General features: G+C 42.2%; 1 long non-coding RNA gene across 2 annotated transcripts in view; it reads right to left on the bottom strand.

Annotated features, from left to right (window-relative positions):
• Nucleotides 1-368: 368 nt before the first annotated feature.
• The window catches only part of LOC125611119, a 39,407-nt gene continuing 33,775 nt past the window's right edge, over nt 369-6,000 (bottom strand). For both annotated transcript variants that reach the window (XR_007341253.1, XR_007341254.1), the window contains exons 4-6: nt 5,825-5,894; nt 4,674-4,746; nt 369-2,752 (exon numbers count right to left, since the gene is read on the bottom strand). This is a non-coding gene — a long non-coding RNA (uncharacterized LOC125611119). The remainder of the gene's footprint in view (nt 2,753-4,673; nt 4,747-5,824; nt 5,895-6,000) is intronic.

Below are 6,000 nucleotides of genomic sequence, written 5' to 3'. Positions count from 1 at the left end.
CTAATTGACACATCCACCTATTCATGCATTTTACCTTCTATGTGTGTGTGCCTGGTGAGAGCGTTTAAGATCTGTACTCTCTACAATCATTACAATACAGTTTTATTAACTGTTGGAAACTTGCTACCTATGAACTCTCCAGAACTTACTTATCCTGCATCCATGAAATGTTGTCACCTTGGACCAATAGTTTCCCATCTTCCCAAACACCAAGCCCCTGGCCCCCACCATTCCACTCTGATTCCATATCCAAAGAAGATCATACTGTCTGTATCGGCTTATCTCACTTAGCATAATGTCTTCTAGTTTCATCAATATTGTTGTAAATAACAGGATTTCTTTATTTCTAAGGTGGAATGACATTCTTGCACATAATTTTTAAAAACTCAGTCAAGAAAATTAAAAATATTTTTTTCTACAGAGGTTATTTCAATAGAGTGTTTTTTTAGGATAATATGGGAAAGGCTTTAAGGACAATCCTTGGGCATGCTATGACATAGAAAAGGTATCAAGGTGGGCATGCTGCCTATGCCTGAAAACAGCAAAAGCCATTGGCCCAGAGAGATGTGGAACCAGCTGAGCACGAGCCAGCACAGGCATGTCGAGAAATCTAAAGGGTGAAAATTAAAAACCACACACTCACTGCAAATAAATTCCCAGAGCTCAAACCAAATCACTCTGGAAAGAATGAGAAAATTCATGACTCTAATATCAAATGACTCAAAGGTAAATATCCAAGACAAACAAATACTGTGACTATTTAAACCTGAAGAAACTGAAAAACAATAATTACAAGAATGAAATAATAATTTGGGAAGGAGGTAATTTGTTACATTTATAATGGACAATAACTAAATAAGGATTCAGAAAATGGGTAGCCACTTAAAGGGAATGACTACTGGTTTGGGTAATAGAGTAGCAGTTGTCTTCTTCCAATACAGGAACATCAAGCTCAAGATTAGATAAGGACAGTAACAAGGGCATTGATGAGGGAGAGTACTCACTAAAGGATGGGAAAAGCCAGAGTCAGCAAACGTAGAACTGGGGTGGCATATCTGTGAGCCTTGCATAGAAACCAGGGAGGAGAGAAGAAATAAACACTGGAAAGTAGGTTCCACAAGGAGATGTAAAGAAGCAGCTGCGCAGTGAAGGCATGGGAAACAGAAGGTCAGAGAGAGAAAAATATTTCAAAAGAAATGAAGCAAGAGGTGGTAAAAAAAAATGGGGGAGAAAAAAAATCACCTTAGGACATCTGATTATAGAAATGTTCAAGGTCTCAGAAAGAACACAAAGCAAAGATACAAGGCCAATATTAAAAATGTAATTCAATTTTTTTCCTGAAATGAAACAATGCTTTGGAGTCACTTCTTCAAAAGAATTCTGATGAAAGCCAACGGATATCCTAGTAAAATCCTGGGCTTTACAGAAAAAGAAATCCCTTGGGGCTTCTAGGATGAAAGCGCAAAGATAATGAAAAGCAGAATAGCTTTACTCCTTCAGAGAGAAGTCAGCTTTCCCTAAAGGAAACAGAGCCACATGTTGAAGGTCTTCCATGAAGGACATGGGTGGCCATGGATGAGACAGCCCTGACATCCCAGGTGTCATGGAAGACCTGGGGTGATCCTGTTCCCATTTTCCCTTCCAGAGGAACAAACAGAATTCAATGAACAAAATCCTAGAAGGACCCTGACACAAGGACAGCTAGGAAGTGCTACTTCAGAAGTTACTGTGTTCAATTAAGGAAAAATGAGGGGGACAGGAGGCAGGGAGTGATCATGGTGGTGGTCACTGGCGGGGGGCACTACCTCTCTTTAGAGTGTTTTCCTGTAATGTGTTTTCTTTTACAGCAAAGGTTTTAAAAGCAATGGGTACCAAGCAAATATTTAATACAAAAACATCCAGCATTAAATAGAGGACCAATATATGTACAAAGTAAACTTAAATGTGCACAATTGTATACACTATTTTACATGTGGGAGGGGAAAAGCAGCCAAGTGGCTCCTCCTCTGTGGCCTGGTTCTAGACACTGCCCAGTGCCCTCTTCTGAGCCCCAGAGCTCCAGGACCATAGATCACTGTCCTTCCAGGTGTCAGTGTAGGATTCTGCAACACAGACCCAGGTGTGCCATCCTGGGAAGACACCTAGACAAGGGAGGAAGTGCTCACTGGGGAGGGTGTGGAAAACCAGGAGGCTCCTTAGGCCCTCTTAGGTGACCTTGGTACCTGAGATCTTCAGAGCTCAGGTCAGCGGGTACTGAGACCTGCCTGCTGCCCTCTGCTGAGTGTGTTGTCTGTATGCTACTTAATCTCAGCTAGGTTTGCAGGGTGCAGTGTCCCCTTGCTGATGCCAAGGCTTCTGCAGAGCCCACTGGGATGCACTGTTTGCAGGAGGAAAAGCCCTGCCCCGACTGCCTCCTCTTCACCCTTTCCCCAGAGACCTGAAAAGAGAGTCAAGCCCACCCAATTCTCTAGTGTTTGTGAATGTCCTCCAGCACTGGATTCCCCTGGACATTCCCCTTAGCATCCCTTCAGGGGATATGTCCCTGGACAATGAACGTGAGGCAGAAGAAAGGGGGTCTCTTGGATGCTGGGGTGGAAAGGCTGAGTCTCACACAGCTGGGTCCCCTGAGGATCAGCAGGTCTGATGAAACAGGGTGGTGCCAGGATCTTGCCCCTCTAGCCCTGCCCTCTGGAGGACCCATCCTTCAACTGCTTCTTGGATCAGATGACCATGCAGGAGACTTGAGTCCACTCTCCACACCAAAGAAAGAAGAAGAAAAAGAAAATCACTATGCTTGATCATAAAGCTATAAATTTGGGGATTTTCACAATTCTGACTGGATAAGGTCACAGACAATTTTGCTTTTTAAAACATCATGAAGCCAGCTCTGTTTTTTTTTTTTAATTTACAAAATTAGAAAATATAACACACATAAAACTTGTAATTACACCATCTAAACAGATTCTGGATAATTAAGTGTATTTCCTTTTGAGTTTGTGTGTTTTTCACCTTTGACATACATACCAAAAGCCATCCAAATAACCTGAGTTTGAGAAATGGTGCAATAAAGCACAAACCCTCACACAGCTCCTCAGAGACGGAGGGGCCCTGAGGAGTTGAGCTGTTTACTCCTAGCCAGGTTTACAGGGGGCAGTGCCAGGATCTCTCCAGTCCACAGGGATGCACTTCTGGACTAACTGAACTCCCCTGCTTGCCTGAGGGGTTCTGCTTACTTGTCTCCTCTTCACCTCATCCCCAGAGACCTGAAATTAGAGCATCAATTCCACAATATCCCACAACATCCATCCGTGAGTTGGGTGCTCCCCATATTCCTTGGAAGGATTGGGGATGCGGGCCTGGGTCCTGTAGGGATAGGATGATGACCCACTCCAAAGATACCTTCCACGAAGAAAACAAAGGGGCGAGCACATGGTGCCCTATGGACACCTACAACCTCTCCTAATTAACAGGCAGTGCAGGACTTGGCCTAAAAATCTTAAGGATTTCCAAGGAATGAATATCCATTCACTGAGATATGCTCTCAGGGCACCCTTCATTTGCCTGCACTGATTTTAACCATAAATTTATCTGCCCTTGTGTGGTCATGGTGACAGGCAGCGGTGGCACTGCAATGCTCTTATTAGCTCTGCTTGTTTTCCTAAGTGCAACAGAGAATCTTCAGGAAGCAATGCAGAATATGTGCATTTATTTGACTTCTGCTACCCCATCCACTCTCCACACTCACATTTCCTCTCTCTGTTCTTCTTCACCTTGTTTTACTTCCTTGATCCCTTTTTTTTTTTTCAATCCAGGACAGGATTCCTGGAACCAGATTCCTGGCTGAAGTATTTAAATTTTTTTTTAATTTTGACAGAGGGAAAGAAGACAACGATTGTGCATGTTTAGAGCCAACCAGGGCTAAAGAACCCAGGTGTGGGGTCCCCAGAGCAGAGCAGCTCTGTGCCTGGCCGTGCAGCATTTCTCATTACAGTGCAGAATCAGGGCAAGGCTAAGAAAGAGGGTGAGGAGGTCTAAAAAGGTTTAATGGGATTTTGGAATTAGATAGGAGTGGAGGTGAGGAAAATGGCCAAGGATGTAGTTCTCAACAATCTTCTACAGACAGACCCTTTCCAAGGATGTAGTTCTCAACAATCTTCTACAGACAGACCCAGAAGAATGTGAAGGAAGTCCAGAGGAAATATCCTTTAATTTCCCCATACCTGGGATTATCTTTTGAACAAGGAGTGGATAATAGGACAGAACAGAAAGTGATACTATAAGACCTGAAAGTGCAGAGGGAAGAGGTGATTTCTACCCACCATCTGGCACATACAAGAACTTTTATCCTGTTTCCTGTAGTACATCTGAGGGAGTGTATCCCATTAGATTTCTTCCATTGTGGTTCAACACTTAAAACCCAGAACAAAATCTCTTGTTCATAATTCCCAAGAGATGCTGACCAACTGCTTTCATGTCTGGGAGAGGCAGAGAATCAGGACAGAGCAGGTCTTATGGGGAAAATTGTTTAGCTGGTAGAGCAAAAAAAGAGGTTGCAAACAGGATGCTTAAAGCAAATAGAATTACTAGCTCTTGCTCATGTCATTAAAATATGAAAAAAAAAAACATGCATCCCTGCTTCTTTCACCCTCTAGACCATGTATCTGCAGACTCACTTCTCCCAGGGAAATTTTCCTACTGAGTCTTCAACTTCACTGCTCAAGTCATATCACCTGCTGATGATCCAATCTGTAGAGACACAAACATCAGCAACAACATCTTTTGAGAGAATAAATCACCCCTTTTTCTACATCAGTTGAGGTCAGTTTGTCCTCTGGGCATCAACCATTCCTACATTCACACTTGCCCCTTCCACTTACAAAGTCAAGAGATTGGATCATTTGACTCTGACATCTCCATGTAGGCAGTGCGAACAATAAATATTCAGCTACAGTGAGATTTGAAGTGTGAGATGTAAAGTGTACAGTAGTGTTGGATTTTTTTAAATAAAATTGACACTTGAGCTGTACATATAAGACAATATTTTTATACACATTTCCACAAACATTCACAATCACTACACATGGATTTACTCTGAGATACCTCCCAATGCTTATGCACACATATCCATACCACCAAAATAACAGGTGATTTAAGGACCATGATAGATGGGCAAAACTCTCCACTGGATTATCAGTTTCCTTCACCACCATACCCCACTCCTTTTTCCAACACTATTCTAGAATAAGGAGGGCTTTCTAGACATAAACAGATAAGAAACCCCAACTTATCCCAGTACTTAAGATTTTTTTCCTCAACATGGGTGGGAGTTGGGAAGATGTACAGTTTTCATTTGCTGCAGAATACATCTGCAATAACAGAAAGGGACAGACTATGAGAATCAGATCATGTCCAGTCCTATGTGCACAGGTCTGTTGTTCACTAAAGATATTAGAAAATTAGATGGGAAACAGTAATATGGTCAGTGGCTCCAAAGTAAAGCCCAGAGGGCACTTGCAGAAAAGACAGGAGCTTCTCATGGGAGATTTTGCAATCCATTTTGGTCGGCACATGCAAAATGCTTTTTTCAACCAGGAAAGGTGCTACTGAGGAAATTGCTCAATGCTATTCAGTAAGCAACAGATGCTGTCTGCCATAAGTGATCATCATCTTGAATCAGGCATCAGTTATTAATAGAGTTGCTGTTGAATTAAATTTACAAGTCATCTATAATGTGCATGTCCAGATTTTCAAGTCTGAATTTGAATGAAAAGAAAGTAACCAATGAAACAGCATTTATATCTTAGACAAGGAAGAGATGCCTTACCTTGTGAATAGATGGGCCTCATCCTTTCCCTTGTCACACAGAATCGCCTCCATCAAGACCTCATGAGAATCTAGCAACAACAACAACAATAAAAAAAAACATGTAAATCCCAGTACCTTGGTATTGCTGAAGAAATACTCAAGGGGATTTCTTGTGTGGACAAGGGTTAGAATGGA

Source organism: Marmota marmota, unplaced genomic scaffold (assembly GCF_001458135.2).
Source record: "Marmota marmota marmota unplaced genomic scaffold, marMar, whole genome shotgun sequence".
NCBI classification, from domain to species: Eukaryota; Metazoa; Chordata; class Mammalia; order Rodentia; family Sciuridae; genus Marmota; species Marmota marmota.
This window is presented reverse-complemented; position numbering and strand designations above follow the sequence as displayed.